The sequence below is a fragment of the Camellia sinensis genome, chromosome 2 (assembly GCF_055761805.1).
Source record: "Camellia sinensis isolate YWXY chromosome 2, ASM5576180v1, whole genome shotgun sequence".
Classification (NCBI taxonomy): domain Eukaryota; kingdom Viridiplantae; phylum Streptophyta; class Magnoliopsida; order Ericales; family Theaceae; genus Camellia; species Camellia sinensis.
The window spans coordinates 172,761,133-172,783,701 of NC_138962.1; the positions used below are offsets into that span (position 1 = coordinate 172,761,133).

Here is a 22,569-nt window from a genome sequence, read left to right on the forward strand (position 1 = left end):
TTTTTTTTCATGATTTAATCTCTAGAATTATTTGCATGTTAATAGCTAGAATTATTATATGATCATTGCTTTGTAACAATTTTACATAACTCTTGGTGTTTAAAATTTTAATTTAAGGTTTTGGAGTTATCAAAATTGTGTAACTTGTCTATATTTATGTACATGTTTATTGTGTAAATAAAATTGTAAATTTATTTTATTGGTGTAATAATGTCATATATAATTACCTCATAATTTGAATTTAATTATGTGAAGTTATAAGATATATGTGTAACTCTTGCTAATTAAAATTTTTAATTTATAAATTTTAATTTTGTAACTTGTCTATATTTATTTACTTGTTTATTGTGTAAATTAAATTGTAAATTTAATTTGGAGTTTTAGTTGTGTAATAATTTCATACATAACTAATTGGTATTAAAGTTTTAATTTAATTTACTTGTAGAGTTATAAGTTTATTTTTGTAACTCATCTAACATTTTAATTCATTAGTTAATTTTGCTATTAATTAGTTTGCTAGAAGGTTTAAAATAATTTATTGTCTTTAGATTATTTGGTTTGTATTTTTTCCTTGGTAGTTTTCTACTAATTTTCTTTACAGGAATATCTATGCAAAAGGGATTGGAAAAAACAAATATAAACCCAATGGATAGTATTTGGGATGTCAAAACAAAAATGTTTAGACTACTAACCTTTGTGTTGAACCAGAATACCTAAGCGTGGAAAAGCTTTTGGACTAAATAAAGTCCTTATAGATTAGCTATTTAATTTAAATGTTTGAAGCATTTTTTGCTTCAGATTTAGTTGGTTTGTTTACCAACTTGTAGTAGCAAGTTTTATTTGCTTGTATTGTTAGAAGCATTTTATATGCGTGTAATTGTTATAGCAATTTTTAACATTGCTTGTAATTTGGTTAGCGATTTTTAAATTACTTGTAAGTTTGGAACTTAGTTTGGTTTTCTGTAACAAAAACAAAAGTATTTAGCCTTGGCTAAAGAGTAGTTCTTATTTGTTCAGAAATGACAACTAAGACGGATTTGGTTTCAAACCTTTGGGGTTTGAGGAAGTCTCTGGGTTTAATCATTTTATTCCCAAAGTGTTGGAAAACCAAGTTTGAAGAAAGTCTTTGGTTATAATCTGATTATTTCCAAAGTGTTTTGGTTTTGAGAAAAGAAAACAAATTTTAGCCTTAGCTAAATATTTCTGATTTTTATTCAGAAATAATAGGCTCAGTTCCAGGAGTACCAGTTACCTTTTATGAGTGTTGTAACTCTGGTAGTAAATTTTATTTTCTTAGGAATTGGTTTGTTTTAACTTTGTTTATCTCCTGAAAACCTTAATTCCAAAAATTGTTTCCCATGTACTAGGAGTCAACATACTCTTGAAAGTTTTGTCAAAAGGTTAACTGGATTTTAAGTGGGACCGATGTAACCCCTCCAATCTTCTTGGGAACATTCTTGACTATGTTCGATTCTTGGTCAAGTGGTGAGACTAGTTTTGAATTAAATTTCCAAGTGTGGGATTTTCTAAGTGCTAAGTTTAATTTCTAGAAACACAGGAAGTGAAATTCAGTAGGGAGTTTTCAGAAATGGCTTCAAGAGGCAACAACAGAAATGTTGTTCCACCTACCGACCTTCAGCCTTGCGAGGTTCTTAAAGGAAGATCTAGAGAGATCAAGTGTGATTATAGGAAATCATAAAGATTGCATGATAATATCTCTGAATTAATCAGAGGCAATTAGTATATTATCCTTGTGTCAAGTATAACATATATGATTGCTATGTGACTTTGCTTGAAAGCAAAGATGAGACAACCCGTTAGGGTGGATGAATATATTTTTGAATATTTAAATTCCAAATATATTCTTAAATTGGTGGCTCCTAGTGAGTACAAGATCACTGATCACAGAGATAGAAAACTGGTGGTTCTTAGGAGGTGTTAGACCAATGGCTACACAGTTATGAAATTGTGGTTTCTAGTAGTGAACATATTACTGATCACATGTCAAGACATGATGGTTCCTAGTAGTGGAGAGGCTACTGATCATATGTCAAGATATGATTCCGAATAATGAAAGAGTCTATTGATCCCATGTCAAGACGTTGTGATTCCTAGTAGTAAAGTGACTACTGATCACAGGTTAAAACGTTGTGATTCCTAGTAGTAGAAAGTCTATTGACCATATGTTGAGAAATTAGTGATTCCTAGTGATAAGACTACTGGCCATGTTATGAAGTTTCGAATAGTAAACTATTGAACATTGAATTTGTGTTTCCTAATAGTAAGACTATTGGCTTCAAAGTGATAGGTTGGACCAAATATGTTTAGGTGCCTAATTCAGTTGATGATATTCTAGAATGTATTTACTGTGATATGATTTTGAGAGTTTTCATAATCATTGTGACACAAGGAAATATTTAAAGACCCTGTATGAATTTTTGCAAAAGGCCAAAAGGCTTTGTATAAATTCTACAAATGTGGGGGTGTCACGCAAAAATGTGGGAATACCAGAACCCAAGAGGGTTAGGATAAGCCTAAAAAACCGTTGACTTTGTATTCAATAGTTATGCACAATATGTCAGTGCATATATATTTCTTGTGTATAGGTCTATAATTCCATATATACACAAGAATACTATCATGGAATCAACAAATGCATTTTTCTTTGAAAATATATTTTCGTGTCATCTCCAAGAAAGGATTCATAGTTCCATGAAAGAGGTTGAAGGTGACAACACTACTCAAAACCGGAGCTTGTGTGATGGTCTTAAATGTCGCAAAGGTTCACAGAGCGTCGCAAAAGACTTTTTGCGACGGAGTAGCGACGAGAAATGGGGTGTGACGGAATAGGGCATGACAAAAAGTATTTGCGACGGTTACAAACCGTCGCTTTCTTTTAGCGACGGCTAATCAATGGTTTTTGTGATGGTTTAACTTGACACAAAAAAAGGGGAAAAAATTTCACTTTTAGTTACGATATTGGTTGTCGTCGCCAAAACTTTTTAGCGACGATATTTGATGTTGCAAAAAGTATTATTAGCAACGGTCTAAAAAGCCGCAAAAAAAGTATAATTAAATTAATATCGTATTTGCGACAGTTTAAACCATCGCTAAAAATTTGAACTAAAATGTATATCCTATAGGTTAACCCGTTGCTAAATTTTTTTAAGGAAATGATAATTACATTAATGATGGTTATTATTGCCGTAATAAAATTATTTTTAGAAAATCAATATATATTTTATTAATTCATTCCCTGTAAAAATTATTAATATTTTCTAAAATAAAATACATTTACATCCACATCCACATCCACATCCACATTCACATTCACATTCACATTCACAAAATCATATGTATATATGCACCCTGTAACAATTATCTACCAAATATAGTCTTTACAAAAATATATAAAACATCCTCCAACAATACTAATAATTTTTTATATTCAAAAACTTAAATTTTCTATCTAAAGCAAAACGAAAGTATTGACAATACAAATAAAAAAAACATATATATTATAGTTTGTTTTAATATCAACAGTAAACTTCAATATCGATATGTGAAGATATCATCACATACTCAAAAGGGGTTGCATCTGCAAAAGAAACACAAAAAAAGACATCATTTACAATATAATTAATTTCAAACTTAGAAAATGTAAAACATTTGGTATTTATTTCAACAAATAAATAAATACCAAAAAAAAAAAGTGTAAGTTGCAATATCGACATGGGAAGTGAAATAAAATGGTGGAAAAAAAATCTGGTGATAAATAGCATTTGTCTATCAGAAAAACATTAGATATATAGATATATGCCATTATGGTGCACTGTAAGAGAATTTCTCAAAAGAATTTCAGACGTGAAGCAAAAGAATTTTGGCAAACACAAAACTTTGACTTCATACTGATGAGACATTTTACGGCTAACATAACCATAAATCGGGATTAACCAAGTTAGTCACTCTAGCCTGAACAGCCATAAATTGGGATTAACCAAGTTAGTCACTCTAGCCTGAACATGTTCTGATGCATTTCTCACTCCTTACACATCTACTATTCAAGAATGAGAATCCATTAATTATAAATAAATAAAAAAAAATTATGTATAACAAATTCTATAAAGTTTCAATTTTACAATTGTTCAAAATCCATTGTAGAAGAATCATCGTCTAAAACACTAAATGCCACTTCAAACCCATCACCCATCACCTATCTATAACTTTAATTTCAATTTTCCTGATTGAAACTAGCATATAAAATACTAGCTCTATTGAATTAAGTAATTTTCTTGAGTTCAAAATAAAAAAGAATAAACAATGATAAATTACATTTATGGGCCTCTGGCCTCCCATACTGTAAGCCTGTACCATACTAATGTCCTCATTGCACATGCAATAAGGTAATTCAACTAAGATTCATAGTCTACTCTTGCCACAGTTCTTGTGCCCATTAATTTAAAGTAATCTGTTACTTATTACAGCTATACAATAACTAAGGCGATGAAATAATAATGTTTTATGTCTGTAGAATTGTAATCTTATATATCAATCTACCATCAATTCAAGTAGTCATACAAAATGGCCAACCTGATAACATGAGTCAAATATAAAGTGACAATGACTTGGAGCAGATACATTTGAATTGGGTGAAACAAACACTTGGTGGGGCAGGGGGCTGTGAACCATAAACCAAGAATGTCCTGTTTTTAGCATGCACACTATAGATTGAAATCAAAAGTTGGTGTCTTTTTTAAGTGGCCCCATGGTGTAGAAAACTTGTATGGAAAACACAATCAATGTTTGACATTGTCATTAGTTAGAAAGAAAAATATTAGTTAAGTACCTTCTCCTCTATCTTAATTCCTAGACGTTGAAAAACTCTTTGATATCCCCTTTGGCTGATTTCACAGATTTGTGGCGATGCCTTCCGATACTTCTCTTCCCTACCTTGAGATACAAGTTATGCCATAGGAAATGAAAACAAATAAGATAAATGATGAGACATGATGAACCTCGAGATAAAATCATTAACAAGATTTTCTTCCAAAACAAAGAAACAAAATTTATAGTTTATAAATCAGATTTCCTCCAAAATAGAAAATTGAAATTTATAGCTTTTAAGTTTTTTCACAAATGAGAAATTTAATTATTACTATAATCAATCTCACACGTCTTTAAGGCATAAAGGTAAATGATTCACCTGGAGACTGACCACCGCTTGTTGTGCCCTCTCCTTGAATTCAGGATCACTATCAAATCTTTGCTTTGATGCCTTATAGATTGCCTAATGACAGCTTAGGACCTGCATGAACAAACAGTTAGAAAGAAATTTGAGGGCTCACCTACTCAACCCTCAAAGAAACTCACTATATCACTCACTAACCTATTTTAGGACTCCCGTCACTTAACCCTTTTCCCTACAGTGTACCAGCCAAACCTGCCACAGTTAGCCAAAAAAAAAAAAAAAATTAGCCAACTTCAGTGTAGGTTCATCAGATTTCTTAGCTAGCTTTGGAGCCTGCTTCACTGTTGACTGACTCAAACCAGCCTCAACCTATCCAGGGTCATGTACAGGAACAATCCCCAGTTCATCACAAGTAGGCTCAGTATGCACTTTCTCCACTGTCTGGATGTCCTGCTCATGGACCAACACAGTCCCAACCTGGGCTTGGACCTCCTCTTTCTGATAGCTCTTCTCTACAGGATTACACCCTCTAGCTTCTCTAGCACCCATATCAGCCACCTCTGCATGTCTTACCACTTTAGATTCTGCAGCAGCCATAACAACCACCTCATGAGGGTCTCCCAATTTCCTTTTACCTCAAGCAACATTAAGCCTCCAGTCTTCTCCCCTTTCTTGGTTCACATTTTGCTATTTTTCTTTGGACAAATTCTCTACTTGAGTTTTGATGCATTTATCTTCCATATACCCAAAGACTTTACATTTTGAGCACATTTGATTAGAAATCAGCAGGAAGAGAAGAATCCAATCCTATTTCCACACATATTTTAGCAAATGAAATTCTAGCACTAGCAATCCTACTAAGCCCATCATCATCCCAATATTCTAAAGGAATGTTAAACAACTTAATCCAAATCAAAATTCTATCAAGCCTCTCCTTAGATAATTTCATCATATTGTGCCACTTTTTCAGTACAAGAAAGTGCCCCCCCAAAAAACCAGGGTCCATCCTAAACAACATTAGTACTACTTTCCACACAATCAAATAAGAAAAATATAAAACCGGTGGTAGTAGACAGTACCTCCCTCAATCCCTTGTTCTTCCAAAAATTAAAAGCATAGTTCCTTACATGGTTAAAAATAACTAACTAGAACCATGTAACTGAGGCATAGAGATAAATTGCAAATGGTTAGAAATAGAATTATATCTTATTTTTATCAGGATGTATCTTCTAATCATTACAGGTAACCTTTATTTTTCCTCAAATGGCTGATAAATAACCACATCGCTAATATCAATATCTATCCTGATACTGTTATTTAAAATCGTGACAAGGACCAACAAGAACTGTTTGAACCTAGGGCAACCGTGTTGGAGAGACAGATACGATCATGATTGGTATGTGTGTATGCAATCAATGAAACTTTCAATGCAAGAACCATGGTAAAAAGTGCAAATTGGTAATCTTTATGTTAGGCCACAAGTTTGGATGTCATATAAATCCTTACATGAGGCACAAATCCATCGCTAGGATAGAATCATTATAGAACAGAAATTTAAGTTACAAAAAACTGTAACACCAAAAAAGTAAGTAAAAATCTTGATATCACAGAACAAGAGCGTAAGAGTTTTGCAGATAATAGAGAAATGATGATGTTCAGTATTGCCAATCTAAAAAAAAATGAAAACCATAATATTTAAGGAGAAACAAAGTTCAAGCCAATGGTATAGGAAGACAGAAAATTTTAAAAAGAGTATCCTGAAAAGTGAACAAAGAACGCAAAATTGTCTCAAGATTTGAAGCACAATTACACAGGTAAATAGTATGAAATGCTTGAAGCAGGTATTTAGATGGGCCTCCTCTTTAAGACTTACGATCTTCTGGAAGTGAGAGTGGTAAATATGAGCATAAACGCGGAACAGGCGTTTGAATATAGTTTTCACTACTTCCCTAAAGTTCAGAGGAAAAGGGACAACTACAAAATTTAGAATAAAGAATAAGCATAAGCTTTGAAGGGAACATAACAAACCCCTAACTGGGCAAAATACAAATATCAACAATTTTGTTCAACATACAACCGGGCAAAATATCATAACATAATATGAGGCATTTATTACCAATCTTTTGAGGAAATATGGATTCATCATCTAATTGACCTTCAATCCAATCCATCAAATATTCAACATATTTTGGAGCTGAAACTTCAATTGGTTTCTTGATTTGTAAACCATCTACCCATCTGTAGTCATACCTGCAAATCAAGAACTGGAAATTTATAGAATTGTGCAATGTTGGTAACCATTCAAATGGCACACTAAGGCCCCGTTTGGGGACTTACTTTTTTAGCCAATTAGCCAAAAAGTTACTAAATTAGTCTAAAAGCCAACCACTCATACCAAAAAGTCAAAGATTCTCTTTTCTCTCTACTTTTTGCACATCTTTTCGTAATTAGCCAAAAAGTCATCCTAAACATACAAGTTTGTTTTACCTACCTTTTTAGCCAAATAGCCAAAAAGTTACTAAATTAGCCTATTCCCAAACGAGGCGTAAGTTGTTCAAGAAATCATGGAAAAGTAGAATAAGGTTCTCCATGCCCATGAAGGTTCAAGGCTCAAGGCTCAATGTTGTTTTTTCTGGATAACAATCAGAAAACAAAGAAACTGTCTAAAACAAGAGAATATGACCCTTTACATTTTCACTTGTTTCATTGTTTCCTTGGGATGTCATGGACTCAGATAGTTTTTGAAAAAAACAACATTTTTTTTTTTATGATTCCTAATTGTGGGTGTTGATTTCCGACCACACAACCAAGAGGGGGAACTCGGCTGGAGAGCACCGACAGAATAGATTAAGCCCAAACAACCTATCACAGAAACATAAGAACCCCGTGGTGGTTTGTCCACCCGGGGCACTCTGACGATCAAGTCAGTAAAATATTTCTCAAAGATAACCAATAGTGCTTAACTCACTAGACAGAGCATAAAAGACATACCTTAGACCCATGAGGGTGCCTCTCTTTTATAGCCAACACAAACCTAATTTCAATAGAAGCCTAGCTTCAATGGATTTAGGATTACTGCTAATCTTGGACTCCTAGTAGAATTGGGATAAACTCTCTAAGAGTCATATATTTACTCAAACTGAAGTCCTTCCTCATTCTAGGACTCTTGTCCCTTGTTCGCTCATCCTGGATTCCGGTATCTTCATAGATAACCTCGACCTAGCCGAGATTATGTCGTCATTATGACCATGACACGTGGCACCTCGGCTGGTCACTCCGGTGGCACCTCGGCCACGTGTCGTCATTCAAAAATATGTCCCCACACTAATTATGCAAAGTCCTCAAAAAACCATATTCCAGCTCATGTTTTCCCCTTCATCTTCAGATTCTTCACCAACTCTTCTATGTTCAATGAAACCTTGAAAAGGTGTGGAAATGCCTCCATTAAAGGGACCTTCACCACTATGCTGGAGCAGCTTTAGCTACAAACCTCCCTATTCTCACTTTAAACCAAACCTCTTCCATAAAACACATCATTTTTTATTGCTTTCAAAAAGGCCCATGAAGTTTCTACCTAAACTGAAATTTTTCTACCACTCACCAAAACAAATCTATAAAAAAAAATTGCTACCCAATATACCAATCTTCTTGAGGCAAAGATATTGCTTCTCATTCAATAAAATTAGAGCTTCAAACATGCTTATAAAAAAAATTTAAAAAAAAAAAAAATTGGTGCTTGAATTTATTCCCATCTCCACCCAAAGAAAACTCTTTTTTGTAACTTTTTCAAACTTTCGGACCAAGATCAGGTTCTTGAAAAAAGGCATAGTGGCAAATGAAGTATTGTGCACTGAATCAGTGTTTTCTACTTAGGAAAGACCATTTTTCCTATGAGGTCTAGAAGGTATGGTTTTGGTATCGCAAAATAAAACATTGCAACCATATGATGAAAACATAGGGAAACAAATTACAGAACTTAAAATGCATGAAAGGCCTCATTGATAACATAATAGTGGTAGTTGAACTTGTGCAAGACATACAGAAGTAAATATTCAATAATTTATTTCCTTCAATTTGAATGTCCAAAACTGATTTTCTGTAAAGTTGAAATAAAGCAGATGATTAATAAGACATACTTGGGGCCTACAGTCATTGTAGGATAGTTTTGTGGAGTGCAGAATTTTGTGAGGGTACCATAAAGCAACTTCACCTGGGTGAAGAAGTCCACATCTGAAAATTTAAAAATCAGCAACCTTGGTTCAGTCGGTGATCAGTTAAAACCTTATTATAGTATTTATGATTTTCTTTTGGGGGGTTGGGGTTAGGAAGTAAGTCAAGTGTTGGTTATATGAAAGCTGCACCATGATGGTATGAGTCAAGCACATATATGCTTGAACAATTCAACATGTGCCCCATAAGCTCTCAATGTGTTTAGAATAATATAGACTTTTAATATTGGACCAGTGGTCAACACTTCTAAGACAACCCTTAATATGTAGATATCAGTACAGCATAGATTATGTAGGAATAAATGAAAAAAGAAACACAAAATTGTTTATACAAAATATATCACAACACAGATCCCTAATCTTAAAAAAGAAGAAAAGAATATATAAATAGTGAAGGTTTTAGTAAAGAATTGATTGCTTGGGAGAAGAGGTAAAGAAAATGGGCATGGAATTCAAACCTCATACAATAAACCCTTTTCATAAGTGTGCTTTACACAAGAACTAAAATTTGTGGCTCATTTCTTAACATTTTTTAGATGAACATCTGTGTTTTATGCTTAGAAGACAACATGAAAGAGAAGTATAAATTTTAATCCCCGTTATCACAATTCAAAAATTCCTCCGCATCAGAATAAATTCAATTTAGATACTTAGCAGAAAATTTCAACATGAATTTCAAACTAAAAAGTGGAAGAATTTTTCAGATGAAGACAGAGGTTGTATTTTATCCAGGACAAGTAGGTTGGGTTAAATTGATGGGAAAGGTAAGGAAAAAGAAAATTCAAATTATTTTTCTTCTTTGCATCCCCAAAAAAATGTGGGTCTCACCGTAACAATTTCTTTGAAAGAAACTTTTCTCGAATCCTTTCCATGAAAAGTATAGGTAATAATATATCAAGGGAAGATTTAAATAATTTTTGTATGTAAATTTTCTTATAAATTGAACAATTAACCAAAAATAAATAAATAAATAAATAAATAAAGAAAGAAATAAAGAAAAGTTATTTCAATTTTTTTTTTCTCAAAAAATATTTTCATAAGCACTTTCCCAACCAAGCACAAGCCTGACTAGTTAGTTTTTCATTTGCTTGTCAGTGTATATGCATATAACCACCCAATGTTTGTTTGGAATGAATTCAAAAAAGAATAGGTGGAGATACTTTGGATATTACTATAACTATCCAAATTTTGTTTTGGAATGGCTTCCCAAAAATAAAAGTAGAGGTGGAGATTATAAAATGCTAGTGCGTGAAGTCAAAGCAGCCCAACACAAAGTGAAAACCCACATGCACTTGCTTAGGGCTTTATTTTTCCAGTCAAAAAGTCTTATTCAAACTCGAAAACTAAAGCCATAGTTGTGTAAGTACCAATGCGCCTTCCCTATTAACATCCACCCAACCCTAGCTTCATCAATTAACAGCTTTCAAAACTCAAAATTATACAAAGTTAAAAAACCAAAATCAAAACCATAGAAACTTTTGTGTTCTATACCAAACACTTGAAAAAACATACACACAAAATCAACTTACAAAACCTAAAGAAACAGAACAAGAACACTCCAGATTTATAGATTAATATAAAATAAGCGTCAATCGACCAAAATATAAATTAAAATTACACTCTTAACAACAATCAAAATGATAAAAATCGAACAAATTTGAATGAATCAATGAGAACTCACCTCACGCACAGATAATCAGTGTGATCATGAAAGCATCTTCGATGACATCGAAAATGTACAATAACAGAGATTGGGAACATAGCTCTGTTCGTTATGTGAAAGAGAGAGAGAGAGAGAGAGAGAGAGAGAGAGTTGAAATTCGCACCTCCAAAAGATCGTCGACTGTCGATTGAGAACAAATTGAAGGAACTTGATTCAGACCAGAGATTCGCTGACCTAGGGCTTCAACAACAAGGATCTAGGGTTGCAAAAAAGAAAACTAGTAATTATTCAACTATTCAAAATAAAATAAAATTTAGGATTCAACAAATCAAATCGAATTGAATAAGAAAAGACCTGATCTCCAAATGTCTAACATCAAACTAAATCAAACAGAAAAAATACAAAAATCTGTATGAGCTTTTCATAAATAGAGAGAGAGAGAGAGAGAGAGAGAGAGAGAGTGAACCTCAGAGAGCTCTGATCGGGCTTTGCTGCACTTTCTTCTTGAATGATCGTTGGTGGGAAGATAACGGCGTCAGAGGATGGCGAAGTGGGGTGACACCGATGAGAGGATGGCAGAGTGAGGCGACGCCAATGGAAGGAACAGATATAGTGTAAGAATGAAAAGGGGGAGTTAGGGCTTGTATTATCTGTGAAGGACAGACAAATGCACAAAAACATAAAACTATTTCATTTTAATTATTTTCTTTTGCCACAGTTTAGTATCTGTTACAATTGATGGACCCTTTGGCGACGAATAATTTTTTCTGTCACTAATGATAATGCCTTTTTGCTCATTTATTAGCGACAATCATTTATGTCTCAACAAATACTATTAGCGACGTGATATTTTATCCATCTCAAATGTGTTACTTTTGTGATGGAAATCAGTCCGTCGCAAAAAATTTCGCAACGACTTCATTTGCGTAGCAAATACTTGTTTTTTGCGACAATTTTTAAACCGTCGCTAAAAGTTCCGTGTCTAAAGCCCCCCTTTCCAGTAGTGCAATGATCACTTAGATGATCAAGCTGAAGATGCAGATGAGCCAAGAAGAAGTAAGAGGGCTAGGACTGCAAAGTCCTTTGGTCTGGACTTCTTGACTTATATGTTAGAGGGAGAACCTCAAACTTTCCATGAAGCTGTGACATTACCTGAAAGTCTTTTATGGAAAGAAGCAATTAAGAGTGAAATTGACTCCATCTTACAGAACCATACTTGGGAGTTGGTTGATCCACCCCCAAGCAGTAAAGCCTTGGGTAATAAGTGGATCTTTAGAAGAAAGATGAAAGCGGATTGGTCAATTGATAAGTATAAAGGTAGGTTAGTTATCAAAGGATACATGCATAGAGAAAGCCTGGATTACTTTGATACGTATTCACCTATGACAAGGATTACATCCATTCGCATGGTGATTGCGATACCCGCTTTACGTGGTCTAGAGATACATCAGATGAATGTAAAGACAACTTTCTTAAATGGAGATTTAGATGAGGAAATCTACATGGAACAACCCAAGGAGTTTTCAGCTCCAGGGAAAAATAAGAAAGTCTGTAAACTTGTTAAATCATTATATAGTTTGAAACAAGCGCCTAAGCAATGACATGAGAAATTTGACAATACTATGTTGTCAAATGGGTTTAGAATCAATGAGTGTGACAAGTGCGTATATGTTAAAAAGACACTGACAGGAGTTATGTCATTTTGTGTCCATACGTAGATGATATACTTATTGTTGGTAGTAATGTTGAAATGGTTCGAATTACCAAGAAGTTGTTAAACTTTAAGTTTGACATGAAGGATATGGACGTTGCAGATGTTATTCTGGGAATTAAGATTACCAGAACATCTGGCGGAATTGTACTTTCTCAGTCTCATTATGTTGGTAAGATACTTGAGAAGTTTAGTGGATCAAATATGAATGTATCACTGACACCTGTAGACTTAAGTCTACATTTTACCAAGAATAATAAAGAGAGTGTCTCTCAGTTAGAATGTTTTCAGGTAATTGGAAGTTTGATGTATTTGATGAGTTGTACTAGGCCGGATATAGCCTACTCGGTTAGCAAGCTTAGTAGATACATGAGTAATCCCGATGCTACTCATTGGAAGGGCATTGTGCGGGTGTTAACGTATTTATGCTACACTTGGGATTGTGGGCTACATTATACTCGATAACCAGCGATGCTAGAAGGCTATAGTGACGCGAATTGGATATCAGATATAAAGGACTCAAAGACCACTAGTGGATATGTGTTCAGGCTTGATGGGGCAACCGTATCTTGGAAATCTTCCAAGCAAAAGTTTATATCTAGATCAACGATGGAATCAAAGTTTGTTGTTTTAGATAAAGTAACAGAAGAAGCTGAATGGCTTCGCTATTTCATTGAAGACATCCCACTTTGGTCTAAACCTATGCCAGCTATTTGTATTCATTGTGATAGTCAATCTGCAATTGGTAGGGCACAGAGTAATATGTATAATGGAAAGTCTAGACATATCCGTCATAGACATAATTCCATACAACTACTCTTGAATGGAGTTGTCTTATAGATTATGTAAAGTCTAAAGACAATATTGTAGATCTGCTAACCAAAGGGTTAAATAAGTATTAGTTGAGACGTCGTCAAAAGGAATGGTACTGAGGCCTTTGGAAGTTACTAGAATGGAAACCCAACTTAGTTGACTAGAGATCCCAAGATCTAAGTTCAATGGGACAACCTAGTTGCGTGTACCAATGGTATGTCACTGTGGAGGTAAAACCCTCCAGCCATTCCTTTAAGTAGTAATACCTATGAGGGTGAAGGTTAAACAAAGCTTTTAATGACTCTTATGTGCTAAGGATTCAAACAGGGTATAGCAGGATATTTTGAAGAGTCACCTATGTGAGTGGGAAGTGAAGGCCAAAATTCTTTGAAACCATTGGCTGAACCAGGTTAGTGCTCAGGGCCATATTGGGCACATCAGTGAGAACAAAATAGTGGTAAGAGTAATTTCCATGTGAGATCTATTGTCTTGGTTTACATAAACGGTAGAGCAGTTCAAGATGTCATATTCACTGATCAGCTAGTAAACTCGATAGATTTTCTCTGGGAGAGGTTCAAAGCCAAAAGCTACCTTCTCTAATGTCGGGGTTAGTCCGTTGTGCTCTCTCTCCGAGTCATTATTGTTGAACAATGTCCGTTTGTTGAGTCATTCGGTCAATTTTTATTCACATGGGGGATTGTTGGAAAAAAAGGGTTTTTGGTGACTTTAATTGAATATTAAAGTGGGTCCCAACCATCTATTGTGTTGGGTCTAAGTGGGTGTAGATACTTTGCAATAAGATCTTTACACAACAAAAAGAATGGCCAAAAACCGTTGAGAATTGAATGAAAAATTGCCTCATGAAGTTAGCTTCATGAAAGAGGTAGTGGGATTAGTGTGTAAAATATGTTTGTAACTCCTACAATATTGCAGAGGTTAATGGTGCACTAGTGACCAGCCATAAAGGCAGGTTAATGGTGCATTAGTAACCAGGCATAAAGGCTGGAGGCTCCTCCTCTCTCCCTTATACATGTATAAATTGTGACCCTCCTATCTAGTCTCAACATAGAAATTTTTGCTTCCATTTTACAAGCCAGTTTGCCAAAAAATTCCTACAATGAGAGAGTGTTACCACGATTTTTGTTCGCTAAGCTAGACAGAGAGTGCTTCTGCCGTAATTGATTTTTGACCATCGTATTTTGGAAGACAGACGTCGGAATTCCTCAAGCACTCAACCTGCGTGGCGGCGAAAATTTGTTTTAAGGAAACTGCTACCGTGCAGGCTTCAGTTTGCTTTCTTTACCATTTTATTGTATTTTGTATTTCTGTTGTAATTTAGTTGTAATTCTCAGCATGTCTTCTTAGTATATAATTTTGATTTATTTGTGAATTTATTTATTTAATTTCACAATTTGAGCAATAAAGACTTCTTAGAGACCTTTGTTATAATAATCATTTAAGATATGTAAGGCCTTTAATACAGTTAAAAGTTTAAATTGGCCCCGTCCTTTTAATTCACACAACAAGAAGAGAGATTAATAAGAAGAAAGCTACTTTTTTATTTATGTGTTTATTTATTTATTTATTTCCAAATTTGTCATAGGCAATTAGGGTTTCTACGAGGACCACCATAGTAAAAGTAATTGCCCTAATTATCATCTTTGCCCTTTTCAATACATAGCAATTGGATTCCTCAACTAAAGTGGTAACATCTTTTGGAGTTGTTAGGCTGCTTGACCCAATTATAATTTGGATGTTGACGTAACTAGCTTTGCCATACCCTTCTTGGTAGAAGTGGCCACTGCCCATAAATTGTCATTTCCATATTGCATCCACCAATCACCGCCTTTTCGATCCTACCAAAATTACAACATCCATTATTAACAAAATCAAAATGATGCTCAAGATAGAAAAAGTGGATCTCCATTCAAAAAGTGAAGAAGTTATTTGGTGCGCTTTGACAAAGTTTATGTTTTTCTCTTACTTTGTAGTTATGGTTCTATGTAGTAGGTTTCATTAAAAAAAAAAAAAAAAAAAAATCCTAAATTTTTTTTTTCAAGGAACAAAAAATATTTTATTGATAATGAAAAATTATAAAGAGTAACAGTACATCAAAAGTCCAGGTGACAACAATGCATCATTGCCGACTAGACACATATACGTGCACATGATAGTAATTTAGTAAACAAATACACACAACTCATCTTCTTAAACAATTAGTTTTTTTCCAAACTTCTTGATGTATTTTGTTGTACTACTTGTGCTACATAATTCATCAATAAAATTTTATTTTACCATTCCAAAAGCAAAGATAGACATAGAAAAAGAAAATCTCTCGTGGGTGGGAGAGGGGTAATTAAAAATACACCAAATGGACTTGGCCACTATGAATTCTCGTAGGACATGATTTAGCATCTTCAAATACAAAGTAGCAAATGGCCAAAGGGAATTAAGGATAACTCTAGGAGTGCAAGCTAGAGGAAGTGGTTGATCCCAGGGCTTATAAGAACCTTCCAAAGTCAAGTCCAGTCCTGAAGGGGATGAAAGGGGGATGGCTTGCTTGTATATTTGTCTTCTTAAAAACAAGATGGGAAAATTATAATGGTAGTCCCTATACTTTGATCATTGTATTATTTCAATCTCCGTAATTTTAATTGTTTTGATTTTGACACTGAATTTATAATTTTATCTTGATTTGGTCCAATTGGTTGTAACTTTTAAGCATTTCTTTATGAAAAATACGCACATAAATGTCACATGTTATATTTTTAAAGCAAAATTATAAATTTACTCAATTCAATGAGTTAATCTCAACTAATTTAGTGAAAATCTTCTTTACAAAACTCTAACAATATTATTAATTGACCCAAATTGACACAAAATTTAAAATTAAAGGTCAAAATTGAATCAAATGAAAGTGTAAAGACCAAAATAACACAGAAGATAAAATATAAGGTAAATTACACTTTGCACCCGTGCACTTTGCACCAAATTTAATTTTGGTCCCTACACATGAAATTATGACAGTCAACCCCCTACATTTCTAGTCAGATTCCACATTGGCCCCTGCACATGAAATTGGGACAACTAACCCCCTTTACTTTTGGTCAAATCTCACTTTGGTCACTATACAAGTGTCAATGTCCCATTTTTGTTACTCAATTATTTAAATCTTTAACAGAATCTAGTCATGTGATAAGAATGCAACTACGACAAGAGGGTAAGAATGGAAAATTATCTACATTTTTCACCAATACATACTTTATTGCAAAATTTACATTAAAATATGAATGTATTAAGCTAAAACAAAATGTAGATTGTGAATAATTAAGAAGATGAAGTAGGGTATTGTATGAATTGGACTCACGGAACTTTGTTTTTCACGGTAACACAGTCTTATGTTTATTCATTTTTCTTTCTTTTTGATTTCTTTGTCGCATTTTTTTTTAATTTCAAAAGTTCTATTTTCTTACATTTTCATCCCAATTTTTACAATGCGAAAATATATATATATATATATTATATAACTCTTATGTGCTTATCATGTAAGACAAAGTGTATTGGTGGAAAACATAGATGATTTTCCTCTTTTACTCTCATTTCGTAGTCACATTTTTGTCACATGACTGGATTTTGTTAAAAATTTAAAAATGAACTAACATAAGATGGACATTGACATTTGTGTATATACCAAAGTGAGATTTGAGTAAAAGTACAGGGAATTGACCATCATGATTTCATGTGTAGGGGCCAAAGTGAGATTTGACTAGAATTGCATGGAGTTGACAGTCAGATTTTATATGTAGGGGTCAAAGTGAGATTTGGTGCAAATACAAGGGTGTAAAGTGTAATTTATCCTAAATATAATATTGGGACTAACGATGTAATTTTTCCAAATAAGATTGTTATAATCTCCTTTCTAATTGTCATACGAAGGCCCTGTTTGGCAAGTGGGTTTTGAATTATTTTTTTTTTAGCTAAAATCCAAAAAAAGACAAAATATGTTAAAATAGCCAATAGGATAAAATATCACATCAAACTTGTAATCATTTCACTTTTTCTCACAAACATTATATCCATCTACAAATAAATTCAATCATCTTTTTAAAGACAAAAAATTTAACTTATTAAAATAGCGAAAAACTAAAATAATCAACTTTCCAAACGAGGCCTCAATATTGAATTTCCTCACCTCTATCATTCTTGCCAAAGCCTTTCTCTGTTTGTTTTAGGGTGAGGCCTCTCCCCCTCCCCCGTCAAAAGGCAACCATGTTTGTGGGTTGTGAACCAACAACAAGCATTGGGGCACCTCAGGCTTAATCCCGATAGGGCCACAAAGGGAAAATGGGGGTTGGGCCAATAATGGTGGGTTGATCAATGACCATAATGAATTTTGGGGAGTTTAGTTTTGTACAAACATCCTTTAAATCATTGCTGAATTTTAAGCTTTCCGAGATGGGGGCTTAACATCCTCGTCAACCGTAACTTGAGAAACATTGAAGTAGAAGTGGATGCTAGTCTGGTAGTGGGCCTTTTAAATAACAACAATAATCCCCATCATATACTCGACAACACCATCTTACATTTAAAAAAAAAAGAGAAGAGAATTATAGCACAATGAGATAGAAAAAAAAAAATTACAAAAATATATGAGGTGTTAGTGAATCTGTGATGGGATGTAAGTAAAAAACTGTAAGGTATAAGTGTGACTTGCATCACTCTACAGTTCTGTTAAATATTTTTTATTTATTTATTTTTTTTTTGTAATCCCATTGAGATGTAATTATCTCTTAAAAATACCTCACGGAAAAAGTTAGGGTCAATCAAGATTAAACACAACTACGAAGAAGCAAATCAATGCGCCAGTTTGATGACCAACATATAGTTAGCACCATGCTACAGGGTTTCATTTTCTTTATCTAGCTCCTAATTGCATTTTCAATCAACTAGCACTCAATGTGAATGTAATTTACCCTAATATATAAAATGTTACCTTCCACACAAGTAAGTTGACTTCACGTTGGGAAGAATTATAACGAGAAGCAGGAGAGATGGTGGCCCCCAATATTATTTTCTTGCTGACTTGAATAAAGCCGGAACAGAGGAGTTTGTAGCATCCGTGTTTTTATAATCATCTCTGTCAATTTACCGCACTTTTTTAACCCTAAAAAACTTAAAACATTATTGAAAAGTTAAAGAAATAAAGGGAAAGTCATAAAAAATAAAAATAAAATATTTTTATAACAAATAAATTCTTAATTTTTAATTTTATCAACTTAAATCTTAAACTTTTTATTTGTTTTCAATCTAAATTATTTGTCTATTTATGTTAAGTAAAATTGACAAAAAAATATATTTTAGTCATTAAACTTAACAAAAAAAATGTATATATATTTTATGTATACTTATATTGAGTTTGATGATTAAAATATTCCTTTTCAATAAATTTTACATAACAAAAATTGGATGATGGTGTAGATTGAAAACAAATCAAAATATTAAGATTTAAATTGATAATTAAATATTCAGGATTTATTTTGTTAGAATGGTCAAACACTATATAATTTTTTTATAATTTTCTCATAAATAAATAATCAAGACTTACAATCCAGTAATTGAAAAGTCTGATATTATAATCTCCAGACAAACCTGGGTTAACATGTTTTTTTCTCACCAAACGAGAGAAATAAAATGAAAGAAAGGGAAAAAATATAAATATTAATAATGTCGAAAGAAAAATAAAACTGCATGGTTGATATTTAAGTTTAAGAAAGTGATACATAAATCCACTTTTTAGACTTATTTTATATGTCCAATGATGGGTAAATTATATGATTAGTTGATAATTAGAGAAGATATGAGATAATATTACCTTTAATATTCTAATTGATTGTCATTGGACTTGAAAATAGATTCTAATTTTTAGTTTTAAATAACAATACTCGTAACTTTAAAACGATCACAAATCTATGTGATATATTATTATTTTGAGTAATGCTACATGCAATCTCCTTTATTATCTTATTTTCTCATTCCAAGACTCAAAGCCATATATGGGGCCACATCGATAAATGCACATGAGATCCATTCACTTGTGTCTGTGTGAGAAAAAAAAAGAAAATATAAGAAATAAGATTATATGTAACATTTTATAATTTAACATGAGTATACTTTCACCAACATACTTCCTCTATCTCATTTTCTTTTTTTAGTAATTTTAACTTTTTTAAGGGAACATTTGAATATTATATTTGAATTCAATTTTTAAAAACATTTATTTCAAGAATACCGTTTTTTTTTTCAACTTTTAGTATAGTTGTAGCCACTTTTTGAGGGATAATTTTGAAAAATTAAAAAACTTTTTTCTTTGGTTTTTCAAAAAGGACCAATTTTTGAAACACCCAAAATAGAAAGAAAGACTAACAAAATAGAAAGGAAGGAGTATCATTTTGGCTTTATTATTTAATTGTAACAGTTAATTCTTATATTTTTAATTAAATTGTAATGTGATTATTCTTTGTATTTGATATAAATGAGGCTAAAGGAAATTGATATGCTGGTTACATGTGATATTTTTCTAAGGTCACAATTAAAAGTAGAATTTTGGTGAAAGTAAATTTATCCAAAAGAGATTTTTTTAATTTTGTACGAGTGTAGAGGTGATAATCAGATGAGAAAATCTCACTTGTCAATCTCCTTCGGTTTCATTTAACATCAATTGAATGAGAATATGATATTACAACTTGATAAATTTTAAGTGGTTGAGTGTTAAAATTAAAAATAAAATGACCAAAATGAAATGTTGGCAAAAATACAAAGATGCCAAGTGTAATTAATCCTATAATAAAATACCAATATTTTACACAATCTAATTTATTATCAAATTTTTCTGATTTCTAGACACAAGACAATGAGACTCACTTGTGCCTAGAGATGAAACAGTACACTAACTTGAAATTATATATTAAAATTTTCGTAATAAAAATAAAAAGAAAAAATGACAAGAAAATTTTAATTATAATCATAATTAATGTGAAAGTACCGTCCAACCAACTTCAATGGTGTTGTGATCTGCACCGAAAGAACCTCCCGAGATCCAGAACTGAGACAGGCTGAATTCATCGTCTTTCTGGACTCTGGGTTCCCAAAAATTCATGGTTGCATTTGCTCCATCAATAATGTTAGGTGGTCCGAAAAAATATGGCTCAAATGACTCGAAACACCCAAAACGACGTTGTTTTGGGTGTAAAACGATATCATTTCGACACATTCGAGCCATAGAAATTCGGACCATCAAACATTTTCCTTGCTCCATAATACTTGTCTTGTCTAACATAAACTGTTGAATGCTAAAAAAAATCACAAAAAAAAAAAAAAAAAAAAAAATGTAAATAAAAATTATCAATTTGAAAGAAAAAATAAAATAATACTAAAAAATTAAGAAACATAGCAGAAAAATAATTAGTATTCTCTCTAGTTGGGAAAGGCGAGTTATTGGTCTTTGATAGGCCCACCATGGAACTGACCTTGATAATTGGAATATTTCATCATGCTGGGTGTTCTAAGCATAATATTTATTGAAAAAATCAAATTAGTTATAATCACAAAAAATGAATCATACTATTTTCAAAAAATTTAGAGATCGATCACATATATTTATTATTTATCTTGTTAGCAAATGCAATTCGATTCTGTATCTACAACTATGTTATCAATTTGACATTTTACATTGATTACCTTCCAAAAATAATTCTTTTTCCATCTTCCCTTTTTTCCTACTGGTCTTTTTTTTACTTTTCTTTTCTTTTCTTTTTTCTTTTTTGTTTTCTTTTAATAAAATGTGTAAGGTGTTTTTTGGTTCAATGATAAGGTTATTTGTTTGCACCCATTTTCTTTAAATTCCTGTCGACAGGTGGATCAACTAGATGGTGATATGTGGCAAAGCCAAAATGAAAGCCCTTCATCGATTAAAGGGACAAGTTGCATTACAGGGGTTGATCATGTGCTTTTGATGGCCCAAATGGTGGAGCAGTTATCAGACTAAGTCACGGATTTAGTGGGTAGCTTGTAGAAAGGGGCATGTGCAGAATGAAGATTTAACTCTGTCGATGGGAAGCCTAAAATGTGGAAGGACATGTGGCAACATGGAGGGAAAGTAGTTTGATAGGGAACGTTAAGGATTTGAAGAAGGTTGAAGACCTTGGAGTGAAGAGGCAATTGCAAAAGCAGTTGAGGCAAGGGCAGTTACATATTCAGAGTCATGCGATCATGGGCTAGAAAAAGGAGGAGGATGATATAAAAGCCAGAGATTTTGCAAGGAGAGGGACATCATTAGCAATACAAAGAATTAGTTTTAGACTTAGTATAATCTAGAAGTAGCTTTCTCAGTTTAGGAGTAGTTTATTCGGTAATTCATATCCTTGTAAACTTTTGTGAACTTAGTAGTTTCTGAAAAATTAAAAATTCCCCGAGATATTGATTTGTGATTATATTTCAATTTAAGACAATAAATAACAATCTCAATCAAATAATGAACAACAAATCGACACAACGATTTAACATGAAAAAAATCACAATCGGAGCACCTCCAATTGTAATAAAAAAATCACGGGTCAAAGTCACAAAACAATCAACTAAGAAGATAAAAAAAAATTACACAAGAGTACTCTCAATTACCTAGCGAATCCACGCCCGAATTGAATCAAACCCTATATGCCTCTTCCACTACCGTCTTCACCTAAAAATTGTCTTTCCTAACGTTGAATCCACAACACTAATGTCAAATCTAGGACGATGAGCCACTTTGGAATCCATCAAAACTTCATGCCCAAGTTCCTCGGAACCCACCGAAGAACGCTTATTTTGTGAATAAAGGAAAACAAACAAATCTTTTGATGATATTAATATGAAGTTCATAGATCAATTGATCACTCTCAAATCATTATGGAAATACTCATAAAAGACC

At 32.9% G+C, this 22,569-nt stretch overlaps 2 pseudogenes across 1 annotated transcript; both read right to left on the minus strand.

Moving 5' to 3' along the window:
- Positions 1–22,569, minus strand: part of LOC114264280 (protein neprosin-like) — a 103,221-nt pseudogene that overhangs the window by 64,673 nt on the left and 15,979 nt on the right.
- LOC114318777 (MOB kinase activator-like 1A pseudogene) lies at positions 3,371–9,341 on the minus strand (annotated as a pseudogene). The gene is made up of 6 exons (XR_014362816.1): positions 9,325–9,341; positions 7,305–7,438; positions 5,387–7,162; positions 5,204–5,305; positions 4,847–4,950; positions 3,371–3,598 (listed from the first exon to the last, which is right to left on the minus strand). The product of XR_014362816.1 is annotated as an MOB kinase activator-like 1A pseudogene (transcript).